This window comes from Protopterus annectens, chromosome 7.part0, assembly GCF_019279795.1.
Source record: "Protopterus annectens isolate FY-2018-M chromosome 7.part0, PAN1.0, whole genome shotgun sequence".
Lineage (NCBI taxonomy): Eukaryota > Metazoa > Chordata > Ceratodontiformes > Protopteridae > Protopterus > Protopterus annectens.
Genome location: NC_056739.1, coordinates 613,415,541 through 613,436,171, shown reverse-complemented (window position 1 = coordinate 613,436,171; position 20,631 = coordinate 613,415,541).

The following is a 20,631-nucleotide window of genomic DNA, read 5'->3' as shown; positions in this document are numbered from 1 at the left end:
AAGTGTTCTTAGAGTAAGAATAACATCATGTTCCAAACTTGAATGGTGGCATAGGTAACCATAACACCATTCAATTCCTGCATTGTGTGGAATAACAGAGAACAGATCTTTAATATCAATAGTAAAAAAGATAGTTTCTTCCTTATATAAGTCATTGGAGACTTTCCTCAAAAAATCCTAAGAGTCTTTAAAACAAAATAGATAACCTGCTAGTACATTCTTGATCAGATAGTCTATAAATTTGGCAAAAGGGAATGTTTTTGAAGCCTTGCCATCCACTATTGGTCTAAGGGGGTGGGCCCTTAAGTCCTTGTGTATCTTCGGAATTGCAAAGATAGTAGGGATTCTTGGATGGACAACTTTTAAATAATTATACTGGGAGGGAGAAATCTGATTATTAATGAATAAGTCTTCTAAAAGTAAATCTACTCAATGGTACGCTATATTCATCACATTAGGACTTGTTTCCTCATAGGTATAAGTAAAGAACAAAGACAACATTTTATTGCTGCAATAATTAGTATCCATGATTACAAGCCCCACCTCCTTAATCTGGTTTCATAGCCCTTAAATTTGGGTTGTCACAGATCAACCTAAGTGCTTTAACTTTTAACTCAAATTATTGGGACAATTATTAACCACTGATGCTCGACATAGTGATTTACGAATTTCAGACTTGGATAGCTTTTCAAAAACAGACACAATAAAATGATGGGGTGGATTTAAACAGCTAGGCCAAACACACCCATACCCAGGCTATTACTTACACCACACTCTGTAAAAACCAAGATTCAACTTTCTAATAACATTTTTAGGTTAATTAAAACTTCCTCAATTCTGGCTCTTCTAACAGGGACAAATGAAAGCCCCTTTCAAATAAATTAGCATGAAATGGCTGCAATTGTACATTACTATAATTATAGATCTTAAAATCTCCCTCGGTGTTGCAAATAACATCAGTCACACAGTTTTCATCAATCAGTTCCAACAGGGATTCCGTCTTACTCTCTCTCTGCCCCTCCCTCTCTGGTGTCGATCCCACTGTTGTTCGTATGATCTGATGAACTGTCCACCCTCCGGTTCATCAGTCTCTTTGACCTCCTCAGAGGGAGATATTCTAAAGGGTCCAGTTCTCCCAGGGGCGATTCTGTGGTATTGTAATTGTTGTTAAGGTTGTTGAGTTAATTTCCCATATCAAACACCACAGCATTGGTATTAAACTTGTTTAAAGGGGGACTGGACTCTTTGTTGAGGTGGGCACCCCGGTTCAGACTTCTGAGTCCTGTTTGTGAGCCAGATAGCTATCCACCAAATGGCATAAATGTTTATACCTAACCTCCAGAGTTTGTCAACAATACAGGCCCTCGAATTCATTTACAATAGTGGCCACTCATTATATATATTTAATTCAGGTTTGGGGTAGACCAAATTGGATATGTGTAAGGAAACATTGTTTTGGTTAAAAATAATGAGTACCAAAGGAAATGGCACATTAGAAAGATATGGTTATGTGTGAGTGCGCGCTCATGTGTTTACATTTCTGTATACCTCTTTTTGTGTTTGATTATGTGACATAGGGGGAAAAAAAACACAGATCTGTGTATTCTATTCAACTTCTTATTTGTTGAGCAAGTCATAAAGCTAGAATTGGATAGCTTGTATGCAAAGTAGATAAGTAGACATTGAAGACAGTATGCTTCTGTTTGCAACTCAGTTTACTGGATTTTACTGAAGTGCCAAGCCTATAAGATCTGTGTTAAATCTTTTTTTTTTTTTTTTTTTTTCGCCTTATTTGTGCATACTATGCTAACATAGTAACTGTGCTCTGATATTCCTAATACTTTGGTGATTGTAACCCTGTGCTTTTAGGATTGTTCATACTTACCAACTTAACCAATAACGGATGACATTCCTTGTAAGATGTCCCATCAGGCAAGCATGGAAGGCTATCAATTTGTTTCCTTGCTTTTGCCAGCGACTTAGCACTTCGCATCATTAGGCAGTATAGGAAATGCTGTATATTCACAAAGAACTATTACCAGGCATACATAATAAAGTCTGTGGGTCATTTAAATATGTACACAACATTTAGGTAACCCTTTCACCTAAAAAGATTCTGAGCACAACATATCACCATTGACACCTGTAAATAAATACACAAAACCAACATATGCTTAAGTTGTGAATAAGTCACTTACCAACCCTACTAGATCTAGAAATTCAATGTCTCAGCAGAAAGCTGCTAGCACAATATCACCCCCATGTATAATAATGAGCCACCATGCTGCAGATTGCCATTAAGTCAATGAATAATAATAGAAATGTCCTGGTAATTGGGATTACAGGATCATAGGAGGTTACTAGGCTAATGGCCCTGGGGACCTTACAAGCCTAGCCAAGAGTTTATCCCCAAAGAAGAAACCTGAGATAAAACCTGTAGCCCCTGTCACTGAGGAACAAGTATGGAACTCCTGGGATGAATTTGTGGTTTCCCATCCACTCATCAAGGTTGCGCTTGAAGAGGGTCAGGAAGGCACTCTGTTTGACATGTATGGGAAGTCTATTCCAGAGACGGGGCAGCCTCTGGGAGACAAACCTGTCTCCAGCAGGTTTTGTTGATGTTGCATATTAGATTTAGGCCTTTTGAGTGGGTAATGCGTGAGGAGTTAAACTTACAGATGTGGAACATCTCTAGTAGGGCAGGGTCTAATATTGCCTTGTACAGACACAGATCACTTCTGAGCAATCTGTACGATACCAAGTAGACTGATAATGATTTGAGCCTGCCCACATAGGATAGGTGCTGGAGACCATGGCTTCTCTTTGTGAGGTATTTCTGTGGCCTTTCCAGTTGGTGCAGGTACATATCAAATGGGGCATTATACTCAATTATAGGCCTAACGAGGGAGGAGTACAGAGAGGTAATAACCTCTTTTTACTGGATGCAATCCCTTTACTTATGAGATGAACCAAGTAAAAGGCTTTTCTGACCACTGCCACAACATGATGGTCGAATGTGAGATTGTTGTCACCCTGAATACCGAGGTCTCTCACCACAGGTTGTGTGGGGTTGCCATTGATGTGGTAATCAGTAGGGGCCGTGTTTTTGCCGAATGGTATGATGATATTTTTTTTGCATTTAACTTGAGTCCTTGACTTTGACACCAGTCATTTGTTGCTGTAAGACCCTCTTGCAGTATGTTAACATAATTTGGAGAGTCAGTGACAGTACCCGATGTACAGTCATCTGCAGACTTGGTCAGCCACAGGCCCTTTGTCTTTGCCTGGACCTCTGACAAGTAGATGTGAAACACTAGGGGTCCCAGAACAGATCCCTGGGGAACACCACTAGTGACAGGTCTGCTGTAGTAGGTGGTGGCACCTATTTTGAACTTGTGGGTCCTATCAGTGAGCCAGTTGGCTACCCACCTGACGACATAGGGATTTACACCATGTTGAGTTAGCTTTTCGATGATGCCCAAGTGGGTGATTGTGTCAAAGGCCTTGGCCAATTCAAGGTAAACTGTATGTTCTGACTTTCCTTCACCCAGGGTCATGGTGACAGTCTCAAAGAAGTCAAACAGGTTCAACAGGCAAGATCTGCCCCTGACGAATCCGAATCGGGTGGCGTCAAGTGCTTGGAAATTGCCTATGTCCTTGTTTATGAGACCCATAATAATACACTCCATGGCTTTACATATCAGACTTATCAAGCTAATGGGGTGATAGTTTCCTGAGTCAGTAGTGGCACCACTTTTGTGCAAGGGGATGACAATGGTAGTTCTCCACTCTGCTGGAATGAAGCCTGTAATTAGGCTGTGGTTGAATACGATGTTCAATGGTGAAGCTAGTTCTTGATGGAGATGGTGCAGAATACAGCCTGGGATACTATCAGGTCCCATGAAAGATTTGTTCTTTGCCTTAGATAGCGCCTTTAACACTTGCTCTATGGAGATGTAAGGTGTGGGACAAGTACCAGGGATGTTGAATGGGCCTTTGGGGGGATGGGGGGAGTTTGCGCTGAACCTATCAGCTAGCATTTTGGCTAAGTCAGCAGGATCAGTGTAAGTGGTACCATTAAGTACTAATTTGGAACAAACCTGGGCTTTGCCATGGAAGTTTCTGACATAGCTGAAGAAGGCTTTGTGGTTTCCTTTTGTTTTGGAGGCTAATTTCAAATCATAATTGGCTTTGGAGGTTTTCACTAGTGATCTAATTTGCTTGTTGAGGCTGAGGAGGGAGTTTTTCCAATTTGGAATGTGTTCCTTTTTACCCTTGGACAACCGTTTCTTCCTTTTTTTGTAAAGCCTTTTGATAGAGGCTGTCCACCAGACAGGTTTGTGTTTCCTTGAGGAGCAGGTTTTAGTTCTGCTGGGTATGGGTGAGTCCATGCAGTTGTACAGGTGCTTGTATACTGCATTGATGTACAGTTCAGCATAGTTGTCTGCATCTTCTTAGGGGGAGTGTGTGTGAAGCTACTGATACCCTGCCTTAGGAGGTTGTAGTCAGCATTTGAGAAGTTTTTTAGCCTGGTTATGGCTGGGAGGGGAGGTTAGGTGAGACAGAAACTTCGAACGGGACAGACTAATGATCTGATCTCACCAGGGAAGAACAAACAATGGGAGTAGTGCAATGGTCAACCAAGTCCAGAAATGTTATCTCCCTTTGTGTGGGGGATGAGATGAGCTGGTCTAGTGCATTAGAACTGATGAAGTCAAGGAATCATTGGGTGAGTGCATTAGTGCAGGAATAGTTCATCCAGTCTATGGTGGGGTAGTTGGAGTCACCAAGGATCAGGGTGTTAGGGGGCACCTTGATGGAGTCAAGTAGGTCCAGGTAGGAGGAGTGGATGTCCTCAGTCATGGAGGGGGGTCTATAGCTGGCTATAACTTGGATGGGTATCTTGCCAGCTGTCAGTTGCACCTGGAGTGATTCCACTGCATCAGGCTGGCAAACCAGTCTGGAGATGTGCCTGTCCTTAATGAAGATGGAGCCTCCACCACCCTTAGTCTTTCTGACCTCATTTTGGGGTCAAAAAGTGTGGAATGAGGTATAGCCTAGTAAGGCAGCGGTGCTGACTGCAGCCCTGAACCAAGTTTCCATGGCAGCACAGACATTGGCATCTTCCAAGTGCATTTTCAGGTTAAGGCTCCTAGTGTTAAGCAGCATGACCTTCAATTTGCTTTTTGACAGATCTTTTATGTTGGAAGATCTGTCTTTGGGGCATAACCTAAAACAGGCACAATGGGGGAGGCAAAAGCTTTGGCCAGGATCCAGAACCCCAGGGGTGACAGGTGGAGGCCATCTTTGGCAAAGCATCGAGTCCTGTCAACCATGTCATTCCAGGCAGACAGATACTGGATCCCTTTGGAAATATAACAGAAACTAAGCCAATTGTTGAAGTCATTTATTTTTTGTTGATATTGTGGTATCATTCTTGGTGAAGGTAGGATGCTGCTTAGGGCTAGGGACATATCTGCCTGGGACACATACTCTGAGAACTCAATCATGTCTCTCTTCATATAGTGCAGGAAGGTGCGTCTCAAGTCATTCACACCAACATGGACAATGACAGAGTCATACTTGTACCTGTTGATGAGAGACTTAAGTGCGTATGTAATGTGGTGGACTGTGACTGTCTCCTTGTCAAGCCTGGTGAGGGCAACGTCAGGGTGTCTCAATATTGAGTCACCAATGACTAGTATGTTTGGTTTATTGTTATACCTTTTGGGATGCATTGATTTATTGTTATGCCTAATGGACTGTGTTTGTGAGACACTGATGTGTTGTCTACTGTGTGTAATGTGTTTGGTGTTGTGTGTGGAGTGTTTGTGAGTGTGTTTTGGGAGTCTCTGTTGTTTAAGTAAGTTTTATTGAGGACCCCTGCATAGGTGGGTGTGTGGGGACTCGATTTTTAGGTGTACTGATTCCCTGCTTATCAGACTGGATAAGCACAGGGAAATATTTAGTTGTGTGTCTGGCACAAGTGTCTGCAATGATTGGAGATTGATACGCAGAGGGGTATGGTATAATGGTTAATGTGTTTATCTGGCACACACATAAAAGGTACAGGGTTTGATTGTCATTTTCGGAGGGGAAAGTGGCTAGACTTAAAATGGCCCAAAATGGCAGCTAGCTTAACACTTAAATATGTTAAGAAGACTGTGTAAAAGCAACAAAGAAGGCTCCAGACCATGGCTGCTAAAAACATATAAAAGTTTTAATCCAAAGTGGTATTTGCATGTTAAGAAGACTGTTGAGATGTCCTTGCATTCACAGATGCAGTATTCATAACTTAAGGGATTCCCTACCGTGGAAGCCCGTCATCCAGCCAATCTAGCAAAGCCTACCGTCGCTTTAAGGTATGATGAATGTCATATAAACGCACCTCACATAGCATAGGGCATAAAGGTGACATCAGGCGTACAATCCTCAAAGCTTCTTTGCCACCAGTCCAAACTGTGTTTTTAACTATTGGTCCACTTGCCTCCATCTGTTTTCTGCTGTTTTTTTATATATGTTTATATTCCGGTGATTGCTCCTGTTTGCTGAAGTCCTCACCATTGCAGATAAGTGCCTAGTTGGGGTTTTTATTCTTTTCCTTGAATTTTTTGTGATGTTTGGGGGATTAATGTAATCCAGGAAGGGTAATTGCAAGTGTGGTAGACAGATTCTCCATAAAGACCACCACGATAAATGCCTTTCTTGCCTAGGAGCTTCTCACGACCATATGTCTTGTTCAATTTGTCAGACATTTGTACCAAAAAACATTCATAGTAGGCTTTCTTCCCTTTCATTGTATCTTGAGAACCAGCACCTTAGGCTTCTTGCTAAAGATACTATGGATGGAACTTCCCACCCTGAGTATCAGCCATCAGGGAAGAAGAAAGTGTAAAAGGTAAGACCAGAATCTTCCACTGTCCAGCCTTTGCTGGGTGTTTCTTCCAAGGTTGTTACAAACCTGAAGGCTTATCTGGCTGTGTTGTTGGATTTCTCTGCCATGTCTGGGTTGAAGGCCGGCGAGGATCTGGTGGGCAGCACATCTGACGAGGCTTTGGAGGCACCTATTTCAGATGTTCAGGGGGATCCACAGTTGATTGTTTCTGAGGGGGTATAGGGGCAGTTCCCCAGGTTCTTATAAGGGAAGAAGTTCCTATTATAGTTGTGGAATGCCATCCTGAGTCAGGGCCTTCTCAGTTCTATAGGATGGACACGCCCTTAAAAAAGAAACAGAAAATTAAACATTTCTTCTGCTCCTAGGGATCCACAAAGTGAGTGGCAGTCCTTTACTCAGGGGTTATTTAATGCTTTACTGTTATTAAGGTTTCCTCAAGGGGTTTCAGTTTCTGCTCCCCCTTGCTCTTCTTCTACACTTAAAAGGCTCAGGGAATTGAATTCTTCTGAGGAAGAGTTGGATTCTGATGAAGAATTCTTTACCTATTCTACCCAGATTCCTTCTCCTTTAGACTACAGCTCTGAGGAAGAGGAATCTATTAGTGCAGATACTCCTTCTGAGGAAATTTCCTCTGGGGACGCAATCTCTAGGATGATGGAATTTTTTAAGTGGTATTGTCCTCAGGTTTCTGATATCCATAACAGGTACTATGAGTTACTGCAGCTGTAATATACCTAAACCTGCAGCTATTCCTCTTGTCTTGTCTGCTTTACTGGATGTTTTTTTCCAATGCTCTAAAGTGCCTGATTCTCTACCCCTTCATCATCATCAGCCCCCTTTTTCCTCATTTTCTCTACATGGTGTTGGAGTATTGTGTTAGCTGTCACCAGCTCTCTCGATTCAGTGCCACACTACTGCCTTCTTCAACACTCATGCCTGACTGTCGTAGATCTTCTTTCACACAATCCATCCACCTCTTTGCTGGATGTCCTCACTTCCTCTTACATTCTTGCTGTTTGTCCCAAATCTTCCTCACCAGAATGTCTTCTGCTTTTTTGCAAATGAGTCCAAACATTTCTTCATCTGTTCCACATTGTGCATCGTACCACCATTCTCAGTAATTTAATTTCTATCACCGCTTGCGTCCTCATCTGCTCTTCCTTGACTGTCCAGGTTTCTGTACCATACAGTACTGGTCAAACTAGCCCCTCTGATTCTAGCTTTGACATCTTCATTCAGACTTCCCTTCTCCTCAACCATCCCTCCCGGATACTTGAAGCTATTAATCTGTTCCACTATGTTCCCTTCTATTTTAATTCTTGATTTCTTCTGATTTTCTAGATTTGCTGCCATGACCACTGTCTTATCTGTACTTAGATTCATCCCATGTGCCTTCAGTTTTGCATTCCATTCCACTATCCTTTGCTGAGGTTCTTGCTCAGAGTCTGCCTGTAATGCCACATCATCTTCATACAGCAACTTTGTTGATCTGTCCCTTCCGACTTGTTTGCTAATGTAGTCTGTCACCAGTATGAACAGCAGTGGGTTCAGAGCTGAACCCAACCCACTCCCACTGGGAACCCCTCTGTCAGACCAAACACTATTCATACTTGAGTCATTGGGTCCTGGTACATAGCCTGCACAAATTCTACCATTGTTTCTGGGACTTTGAACCACCAAAGTACTGCCCTAATCAGCTTTCCTGGGACCTTGTCATATGCTTTCTCCAAGTCTAGGAATGCCCAGTTAGACTCTTTCTTCATCTCTAGCTTTTTTCTCAACAATCTGTTCTCACTGTAAACACTGGGTCAGTTGTGCTGGATCCTGATCTGAATCCAAACTGCTCATCTCTCAACTTACTTTCTACTACTCTGCATATCCATTTATCAATCCCTCTCTTCAGAACTTTCATGCAATGCGACAGGAGTTTGATGGGTTTGTTCTGCCCACAGTTCTGGATGTCCCCTTTGTTCTTGTACACTGGCATGAGTATGCTTATTCTTCAGTCATCTGAGATACACCTCTCTCTCCACACTGCTATGAGTACCCTCAAGAGCTATTTCTCCCCTATCTCACCAAACATCTTTATCATATCTGCTGTGACCTCATCTGAGCCTGCTGCTTTCCCTGACTTCATTTTCTTTAGTGCTGTTCATACTTCTTCTAGGGTGGGCTTCTCTTCCTCTTTTATCATAGGCTGTGTCTAGAACAGAACAGCTTCTGTGGAGTTTTCTTCATTCAGAAGCTGCTGTAAGTACTTCTTTCATCTGCCTTTGATATCCTGTGGTCTGGTGAGCAGGTTATTGCTGGCATCCCTTATGAAGGGTGTCTGACTATCTTTTTTATCTTTCTGTCTTTGCCTTGAAACCTGATATAGTTTCTTTGTGCCACCTCCTGAGTCACTTTCCAGAAGCTGATAGAGTGCCTCCAATGCCCTGTTCTTTGCTATTGCAATGTCTTTCCTATCTTCTTTTTTTGGCTAGCCAGTATTCCTTCCTAGCCTGGTCAGTCTTTTCTATCTCCCACTTTTTCTTGCACTCTTTCTTTCTTTTGATGACTTCCTGGACTTCTGTATTCCATCACCAGCTTTCCTTATGCACCTTATTTCCATACCTGGCTTGGCCACATATTTGTTTTGTAGTCCTTACACATGGTGTTTTCAGGCACCGCCATTGTTAAACTCCACCTATTTCTTCCTCTTCTTGGGTTGCTAGAGCCTTGAGTAATTCCTTCTACTTCTGTACTTTTTCTCCAGTCAACTTCCAAGTCTTCAGACTGATCTCGGCTGACCTTAGAGCCTATTCTGACCACTGCTTGTACTTGATTGTGGCAAGCAAGTTTGTGCTGTTGGCCTACTGTTTCACTGAAGATGACTTTGCAATCATTGATTCTACCCCAGCAGCCTTTCATTACTAGGAGAAAGTCTATCTGAGTTGCATGTTGGCCACTATTGTATGTGATCTTGTGACTATCTCTCTTTCTGAACCATGTGTTGGCTACTATCAAGCCATTTCCCATACAAAAGTCTAAAATGGCCTCCTCTTCATTATTCTTGTTTCCCCACCCTTGTGGACCCAGGCAGTCCTCATATCCTGTTCTGTCTGCCCTGATATGTACATTCAAGTCACCCATTATCAACATCAATTCATGCTGAACTCCTTTATCTAGTAGGTCTTGTAAGAACTGCTGTCTGAATACACTCTTTTCCTCACTATCACAACCCTGCTGTGGGGCATAGGCTGAGAATATGACTACTGCCCTATCATTACACTGGAGTCTAATTGCCATGAGTCTGTCACTAATTCTGATGATATCTTTCATTCCCTTCTGAAGCCTGTCTCTCACCACAATTGCCACACCATTTCTAGCCTGTTTTTCTCCTCCTGAGTAGTAGACTCTGGATCCCAAGCCACATGGCTTTGCTACACTGCCCTTCCATCTTGTCTCTTGCATACATAGGATGTCCATCTTCATCCGTACCATCATGTCATCCACTTCCAAGCTGTGTCTGTCAGTGTAGCAATTGCCAGCTTATGTTTGGCAGGTTGATTTGTTTTACATCCAGGTTTCACTCAACAGAGCTATCCCAGGTAACCCAGGCTGGGCAACTGCACACAGGCTGGCCAGTAGCTTATTGACCAGCTGCTTGGCTTTATGGTGGGCACACACTGGCCAATAGGGGCACATACCCCTCCTACCATTAGCATGGGTCCCTGGGGTAGGCCAGGTCCTCAACCCACTTATCACCGGAAAATATCCATGCCCATTGGGCGATATTAGTCAACATGACCGAATAACCTTGAGACATATTTTACATCATTGAGTGGCTAGCCCTGCCATGGCATGCAGTCTGTGGTGCGTGTTCTCTTATCTTGAAGATAATGAATTCATGACCTCATTTAAATTTTCAAATACCCCAGTAATAAACAACTCTGAATTTATAAACACCAAGCAGCCAAACTTACTTAAGGTCTATTATAGCTCTTGAATTTATTTGTAATATCTCCAGAGCCCACACAGCCTCAGCTTCTACTGATACAGTGGATCCACTTACAAAATGATATTGGTATATATAGGTAAATACTAGGCTAACTGTCTTTGTAGTGCATTTTAAGCATAGCCAATTTCCCTCAGAGGTCAGAATCAAACCCTGTACCTTATGCCTGTGAAGTAAACATCTTAACCATTATGCCAACCCCCAACACTTGTGGGTAGATTAGGTATTTTTGCTAGAAACAAATATTGTGGGGAAATTTTAAAGCAAACCACTTTGCTTGTCCACTGGTATTAATATGCTCTACAGCAAAATAAAAAAATAAACTTCTAAAATCCTATAATAGATCTAAATCTGTATATTTTAAAGGCTCTTTCAAAATATCAGCATCAAACTAAAAATGACCATTATGAAGATCAAATTGAAACTTAAAATTAAATTAACATTTAAAGCCAAGGATAACCATCAATCCTTCATTAATTATATTAGGGAATTAAGAAATCACAGCCGTCAATGTTTCAAAATAATCAAAAATAGCATCAGCCACCTTGACCCTAACACAATATCTTATGCGCTAGCATACACAATAAAAGGTCATCCGACTTTAGCAAATCCCAGAGTCATTTATACCCCATATGACTAACAAGGAGTATTTCCTAACTGTGCTCTCAAAAACTAAAAATACCATATCCATGGGTCCATACAACTCACCTGGATGTCTTAGAAATAGGCAGAAAACATGCCTTCATGAGACACCTCCTAAACCTGTATAGCTCAACACCTCCTAATCCTGTATAGCTCAACAACAGGGTGTGTCCCAAAAGTAAGAAAAAAGGCTATTGGACTCCCCATTCATAAATGAGGTTTTACCACAGACCCTGGAAGCTGTAGACACATCAGCATAACTGGTCTAAATTTATAAAACTTAAAACACATCATATCTGACTTTATTAATGATGATACCAAAAACATGTATAGATAAACCTTCAACATTTTTTTTTCTTAAGAATAGGGTGTGTCTGATTAATTTATTTAACATCTTCCAAAAAGTCGCAAAGGCATTTGATAGTAGTCAAATAGTCAACAAATCCTGTTTGGATCTGGCTAGTTTGATAAACATGCTAGCATTGTAAATAAATTAAGAGACTTAAAAGTAGGCCTTTGATTAATAACATGAATAAAAAAATCACTGAAAGACAGAACCCATGTAAGCAAGTTGGCATGTGTTACCTTAGATGGTAAGAAGGTAACTTAACTTATGGTGTACCTCAGGGCTATGGGCTGAGAACCCCTCCTTTTTGGCACACACTTCTCTGACTTCTAAACCACAAGCCAAAACCTATAGATAATTGCGTTTGGCAGTGACTATAATGTGGGTGTCATTCTTCAGTCCCTCCTGGACATAGAATCTCTGCAGTAAGAACTAACCCTTACAAACCAGTGGTATATTAAAAAGGAATAAAATTCAGTGTCACATTTGGTAACCAACCCTTGTCTACCACTTACATTATAGCCAGTACCTCACTCCAAACAGACATGATTGTGAGAGATCTTGGCAGCATAGTCCACAACTCCCTCTCCATTGACTGCTATGTAGCATCAGTAGTCAGGATATCATTGTGTAAAACATCTAGTATCTAAAAGTATCTCATCTAGATAAAAATAAATTATTGTCCCTCTCTACTCAGCTCTGATTAGACCAATTAGATAATACAATGTTCCCATTGGGCAAGAGCCTACCCATACCCTAGGGTTTCCTGTCAAAAAAAGATTAGTGGTCTAAAGAACTTGGTTTGCCAAGATAGGCTTTGGAATCCTGTACTTATACTCAATCTACAAGAAATTCTTGTGTGGAAATTTATATCTTACATTATAGGCTGAAACCTCCTTGCATCTTCACAAGACAATCATCTCCACAAATACTAGAACTAAGGATTAAAATCTCCACCAACATACAAATAAACTGCACTGGAGGGACAGGGATATTTCTTAGTGTTTAGCCCATCTCTGGAATAAATTAGCCTTACTTATAAAGCAGAATAACATTCTCATATCATTTTTGATAAATTGTAATAGTTGGAGAGGCATCTCCAAATTCATTCCTGGCCTGACCTGCTTTGCCTTTCTAAAAGTGAGTGGGTATTGGTAAAATCCAAATGGTATCTCAACTCAATTGCTTTGTAATAACTATAGGTTCATAGGTTATAGGTCCATAAGTTCATAGGTGTTTACTAGGTTAACGACCACAAGGGCCTTTTTAAGCCTATAATAACAACGAGATGACTGGGTGCACGAAGATAAGCACAGTGCAAAATAAAAGTTCCAACAGCTTTATTCGATACAATCTCCACACAAGGAGCTCAGTAAATCCACAGGAATCAAATGCAAATGCAAACTTGGTTGAGCGCTTTCATCTGTGTAGCAGATTTCATCAGAACCCTTTTTAAGCCTAGCCATGCATCCCAAATCTCTGACAAGTTCTGATACCCTTAATAAGTGTAAGTATGGACCTGGGAGATGAACCATTTACAGGTTACCTGTGTCCATTAGAGATATAGGTGCCAGACCAGGAATGAATTTCTGGTTTCCCATCCAGTTGTCCAAGTTGCACTTGAATTGGGTTAGGGAGGAACTCTGCTTAACATGGATGGGGACCCTGTTCCATAGACGGGGTAGTTTCTGGGATACATACCTATCTCTCCAGCAGGTCCTATTTATATCACAGGCAAGGTTTAAGTCTTTAGATTGGATAACTCTGGTGCTGTTTGTTTTGTGGATATGCTGGAGGTCTATTGGAGTGGGGTCTGACAGTGCCCTGTATGCCAGGTGTAGATCTCCCTTCAAAAGCCTGTAGGAGACAGAATACAGGGATAGGGCCTTGAGGCAGTCTGTATAGGACATTTTACTTACACTCTGTATTCTTTTAGTGAGGAACCTCTGTGGATGTTCCAATTGTTGGATATGCCTAGTTAGGTACATACCAAAAGGGGAATTGTACTTAATGATAGGTCTGATGAATGCCAAATACAGTGAAACAATGACTTCCTTGGACTCAGATGACATACCTGTGTTTATAAGTTGTGCAACATAGAATTATTTCCTCACCACTGTAGACACATGATGGTCAAAAGCTAGATTATTATCTATGTGTCTCCCTAAGTTTCTGACTACTGGGCAACTCTAAGGGGTGTGCTGTCAGTATGATAGTTACCAGGGATGGATGACTTCCCAAAGAATACTATTATGCATTTCTTGGCATTTAGTTTTAGTCCATGGCTCTGACACCAGTTGTTTGTCTGTGTTAACCTCTCTTAGAGAACATTTGTGTCAGTGTAAGATTCAATGAAAGCTCCTAATTTGCAATCATCTGCAAATTTAGTCAGCCAGAGAACATTGACATTGGCTTTGACTTCTGAGAAGTAAATGGCAAAAAGGAGCGGTCCAAGAACTGATCACTGAGTGACTCCACTTGTGACTGGCTTCTAACTTCTTGGGTCCTGTCTGTGAGCCAGTTGGCTATCCACCGTGTGACATATGAGTTTGTACTTAACCTCTTGAATTTGTCAACAATGCCCAAGTGGGGTGTGAAGATAGGTGAAGGCTGCCAGCCAAGCTAGATAGAATTTTATAGATAATTCTGTCATTTGTAAATATTAATGTAAGCCACAGACTTGTTCTCTTAAATGTGAAAAGACTGTATTGGATGTTGAACTGAAAAAATGTAACAACAGTGCACTCTGCTATAAGAAAGCTGATGTCAAGCATTGTGAAATTCTTTCATCTAAAGAGACGAGATGTCTAGAGGGAGGCATTCTGCCTATTGTTTTGAGGCCAGAGTTAATGGCTAGAATTTACATGTATAATTTCTTTTATTGCTCTGGCTTCCTGACCAGCTGCAAGATCAAAAGGGCAATTAACCTCTGAGTTTCTGTTAGCCTGGGAACCAGAAAGAAATGATGTAATCTGAAATGAATCAGTGGTACTGTGTTATCAATTTAAGGACAGAAAGAATTAGGGCATTTTGCATTTGTCTTGAGAACGTTCAACTCACCAGCACTCTGCCTGTGTTCTATATGTACATTTATTTTAGAACTGTGTTTTCTCTTAGATATAGCTAGGAACTAGGAAGATTAGATTAGTTTTTTTTCTGTATTGACGTCAGAACTTTTCTACTGTATTTAAGTATTTCTCTGTGATCTCTGAACTCTTGACTAGCACTGTGTAGGAAGAAGTATTGCCTTGTGTTTTTATGATTTATTATTAAATATTTTTAAACTTTTCAACTGTGGCTGTTTTGTGTAGAGAAAATTTAAACTCTAAGAGTACATTGCATGCATTTAGTGATACTGGCCAAGCCACTCCAATAAGCCTTGACAGTTCAGTTGCACTTACCATTTGGATAATAATATTGCACTGTATAATTGGGCACCCTTTCATAAGGGCTTTTTATTAGCTTATAAATATTAGTGGGTGGTGGCAAGTGGTACTACCGTATAGTCAGGGTAAAAGGGGCACAGCTGGAGAACCTGTGCCAGCCTTCCCCAGGAGTGTCTGTGTGGTTGTATAAAACCCTTATCTCAAAGTGTGTGTGTCTCAGCAACTTTGGCAGGGACACGAAGCACTGGTTGGACAGAGAGGGTTCTGGAGGTTTTAGCTTGCCCACTAGGCTGAGATCCAGACCCTATAGCTGTGTCGGTGGGGAGTCTTATTGGGAACCTGGAGAGAAAGGCAGAAACCAGCCCCAGACTGACTATGATCTCTGTGTGCTCTTAAGGGAAATTGTACTTTACTGTATGTGTATTTATTGTCCTTTCCCTATATGGATGCCATTCACTGGTGTTAGTGGTGAGGACTGAGGCTTCTTAATTGCTGGGCCAGTGCATGGGCATCACATGGGGTATTGTGTCAAATGCTTTGGCCAGGCCAAGGTAGGCAGTGTGAACAATCTTGCCCTCATCCATTACTTTGGTGATCTTCTCAAAGAAGTCCACTAGGTTGAGTAGGCATGATCTGCCCTTGACAAAACCAAATTGAGTTGGGTCCAGAGGTTTACTATATCCCTGTTGATCATCTCCATGATAATTATTTCCATGGCTTTACATATGAGACTAGTGAGACTTATGGGTCTGTAGTTTCCAGGGTCTGTAGATGGCCCACCTTTGTGCAGACTGATGACTGTTGGCTTTCTCCATTTGTGAGGCACAAAGCCTGTTTGGAGGCTACAGTTAAATAGTAATTCCAGAGGCCCTGATAGGTCATGGTTCATGCTATTTAAAAGGCATCCTGAGATATTGCCTGGGCCCATTGATGCAGTGTTGTTGGTCTTAGAGAGAGCATTAAGGACCTGTTCACTAGTGATAGTAGGGGGAGTTATATTTGATGATATTTCCTGAGGGAAGGTTGATGGGGAGAGAGGGGTAAAGTTACAGCTGAATGTATCAGCCAAGAGGTTTGCTATATCTTCTGGCTCAGTATAGGTGGCTGCATTCATAATGAGCTCTGCACACAATTGTGCATTGCCTTTGGGGTTGCAGACATAGCTATAGAATACTTTGTGGTTGTCCTTGACCTGGGAGGCCAAAGTTACCCAGATTTGGCTTTGGTAGACTTTATTTGTCCTCTGAGTTGTTTGATTAGTTTCCTGAGAGTGCTTTAATCCTGCTGGGTGCCTTACCTTCTACTTTATGCAATAATTTTCTTCCTCCTGTTCTTAGCCTATTGTGTTTGTGATTCCACCAGGGTGGCTTTTTTTTACTTACTTCTATACTTCTTCCTGATTGGTACAGCTGCCTCTATGCAGCTATTAACATGCATGTACATGGTTTCTGTGAACAGTTCTGCACAGGCAGCAGTGTTCTCAGGGTTTATGGGGGCTTGAAATTTTGACAGGTTCTCACTTAATACCAGAAGGTTAGCCTTAGAATAGTTCCTGAATATTCCAGGTTTAGCTGGGGGTCCAGGTTTTATTTTTACTTTGAAGGAGACCGTTTTGTGGTCTGACCTTACTAGGGAAGGAATTACAGAAGGGGGTGTGTAGCTGTCTCCCGTATTAGTGAGGACCAAATCCACTATGGTTGCACCCTTGGTTGGTGTAGTAACTATCTGGTCCAGGGAGTTTATGTTTACAAAATCCAGGAATCTCTATACATGTGCATTTGGTGTCATATAGGATTCCCAGTTAATGGCAGGATAATTAACATCACTATGAATATGGTATTGGGTTGGATGATTACTGTTTCTAATAAATTTAAATACATGGTTTGGGTTTCCTGGGAGATAGAGGGGGGACCTATAGCTTGCAAGGAAGTGGTACTGGATTTTATCTATGGTGATTTGAACATGGAGCACTCAAGTGCATTGTCTTGTTTGACCAGCCTTGAGGTATATTTTATTTTGATGTAAATAGGGACACCTCCACCTTTAGTCCCTGCCTGTTAAGTAGCTGGTTTGGAGAGACAGGTATATTTCGCAGAGGATACCCTTGGTCTGGAACAGGCTCCCCATCCACATAAAACAAAGTTCATCCCCATCCATATTCAAGTGCAAGTTGGATCTATGGATGGGAAGCAGAAAATGTTCCTCAGGACTGTCCCTGTACTACTAATGGACTGCGGCAGCTCCTAAATGCTTTTTCTCATGCATGGGTCCGCCTCATATTATCAATGGCATGATCCCAGTTATTATCATTAGGGGTAACACAGTTATTGAGCAGGGGATGGGTAAGGTCAATCTCTAACCAAATTGGATAGGTTAATTTGAACATAAAAGGGAACTTGGCTAGGCTTAAAATGGCCTGCAAGGGCCACCAGCCTAGTAGTAGTAGCCTGGGAGGCTATCCTGGAGTTAAAAATGGCATTTTTGATCTTTAATAGAACTCTTAGTTTCTTGTTTAGTTGAATCAGAAAGCTCTTGTCTCTATGGGAGTTGCTCTTTCTGATTTTGGCTGTGACTTTTTTTCTTTTGTTATATACCATTTAAGGTAAGTATTCCACCAGTGTGATTTGTTTTTGGTGTTAGATCTGGTCTTACTTCTGGTACATGTCTGTAGAGGGTTTCTGTAAATAATGTTTTTATGCAATTTATAAAGGTGATTTATGTTATCTTATGTGGTTGTGTGCTAGGTGTTCTTTGTGAGGAAACACAATTTTTTTTCTCCCATGGTTTGATCTGCGAATGCAAATTGATTTGACTCACTTTAGCTGACCATGTTGAAGGAACGGAGCAGGAATCATTTTCAGTGCTCTACTCTTTGTACTTTCTCTGCAGTTGTTTGGTCATATCATTATTATATTTAAATAAGGACAATGCTGTGGGTGAAGACCCCTTCCACATGTCTAGTGCGGAGAGGTTGTCTGCCTACAAATAAATCTACTTTTATTACTCTTCCTCTCATTCAATGGTAATGGGTCTTAGTTGTTGTGAGGTATGTGTTTAATATATTATGCATTAGATGGCTGGAACGTCACCTGTTTGATGTTAATGAGCTGCCTAACTCACATATTATAGTAAGTGGAAACATGAAGTGCATTGGACCACTCTTTAATTTGCCTGTATCCATATTCCATACAGTATCACTGTGGTTGTCTCTAAATAATCCAGTGTTCTGGTGATACCGCTTTTCTTTGTTTGGCTGAATAGCATACACAAGTCCTGGCAATCATCCAAGCTAAGTTTCTTAGCTTTAAAATTTTGACTACAGAATTTCTATCTCCTGCTAAATGCCATGAGAAGCAATTTGTTCTGTTATGCATTCCGGCAGTAACTGTTATTCAAGTTCCTCCACTAACTGTCTTAAGTAATGCAGTTGCTGTGATACCTTTAAGACATGCAGGAATACTACTGGACGATGTCTCCTCCCCTGAAAAAACAAGTCTGAGCCAGTAAAGAATACAGCCAACTTCTACACAGCCTTGGTAGGATAAGAAACTACTTCGATCCCTTGTTGAGATCCAGACATTTGTGTCTTTACTGGTTTACAGGTGGTAGACATATATTATATACAAGCCTAACTTCTGGAGGCCTGCCTAAACTGGAAAAGGTATACAGTAAATCAGCTAAGTATTTGTGCAACTCATCTTATAGAACTCTGCCTTGAATGTAGTGACGTTTCTAATCCGTCTTTTGTTCAAATATAAACTAACTATACATAAATTATCAAACAATACCTATCACTTCCTACAGCCTTGTCTCTCACTTTTGCATGCTCCTTTATTGACTGGGATATTCTCAAATATCTCCTAATAATCTGGTGAAAAGAACTACAATTTATAACTCTCTTGGTGATGCCTCCTTATAGAACTCTTTTGGATATATGTACACCAAACCCTACAGATAAATCAGTGCTGCAGCAGTCGATTTAATCTTGGAGAAATTCTCTCTTTTATGTTGCACTGTCTATGTAATGTTCATGTAGAAAAGGCTATAATTAAGCAACAATTTTCCTGTGTTCATAATTGCTTTCTATCAAAATGGTAACTGAATTACCTTTTACTCTTTTTTTTCTAAGTTTGATGAAGTAGACTATAGTATCTGTTCAATGACTTCTGTACTGTAAAAATTGGCTTGTTTCTCAATACTGTATCTTAATTCTAGTTCTGTTGTATTGTTTCTCATTACTGTAATCTTCATCACTTCTTGTTAATAATGTCCTCACTCTGCTCTGAGTTTTATCCACAAGAAATCATACATGTTACTTCTGGTACATCATTATGGACCTGAGATGGATACAGATTTATCCTATATGTGTTATTCTCCTGGGAGCTTTTCCCTTGGGGATTCATTTCAAATGGGAAAGAAGCAAGCTGGACAAATATAAATGTGGTTTCATCCAGCAGAAAACCATTAATGTCATTTCTTCTAAAAAAAAAAAAAGTATGCTTTTGGGAAGAATGAATCCATTTGACCAGTAAGAAAATATCCAAGTGGGAGAGAGCTGGTAGAAGTGCACACAAATAAATGCATTCTGGAGAGCACCTAAGGCAACAGTGCAGTGCAAATTTCCACTTGTTCCTCCCTCTTTAATCCACACTCCCCTTAGAAACAGACATGCATGGTAGTTAAACAAATAAATGTCCTTAAGAGAGAAACAGCATTTTATAACATATTGTCTGTATAATAACAGTGTCCTTCTATTCCAGTGTTGCAGTATTCACTAGTGGGTTTACCCTTCTTCCCATCAGCTTGTTCGGCCAGGTTTCCAAAGCTTTTCCAGTCCCTGTTGGTGAGTCAGACGTCTGACATGTAGGCTGGTATATGGGCTATAAAAGTGATGCCTGTGTGCACCAGTCCTCAGAACATTTCAGGTGCTAGCCATACGCTAGGTGTTCCTGCTATTTGCGGACATCAGATCAGTTTTGCATTAAGATAAGTTCACCGTTGGGGATTTTCTTCAGTCCTTTTGTAATTACTATAGTCTTTTAATGTCTGATAAGAGCGATTGCAATTGTGGCTGCCAGATTCCCCACAAAGACACCCGAGACCATTTTTTTTTTGTTTGGGTAGGGAACATGATTATAAAAGCTGCATCATTTGTAAGTCATTCATTCCTAAGCCCCTTCGTCGCTGACTTCAGGCCCTTGACCTAAACCTCGAAAACCAGCGTCTTAGGCAGATCGCTGTTGGAATGGAAGCTGCTACCGACACTCCATCCAAACCACCTAGGAAGAGGGCCAAGCCCGCAAGGCCATCCACTTCCACAGCACCTCCCTCCACCAATTCCCAGCCTGTAGCCACCATTAGCTTG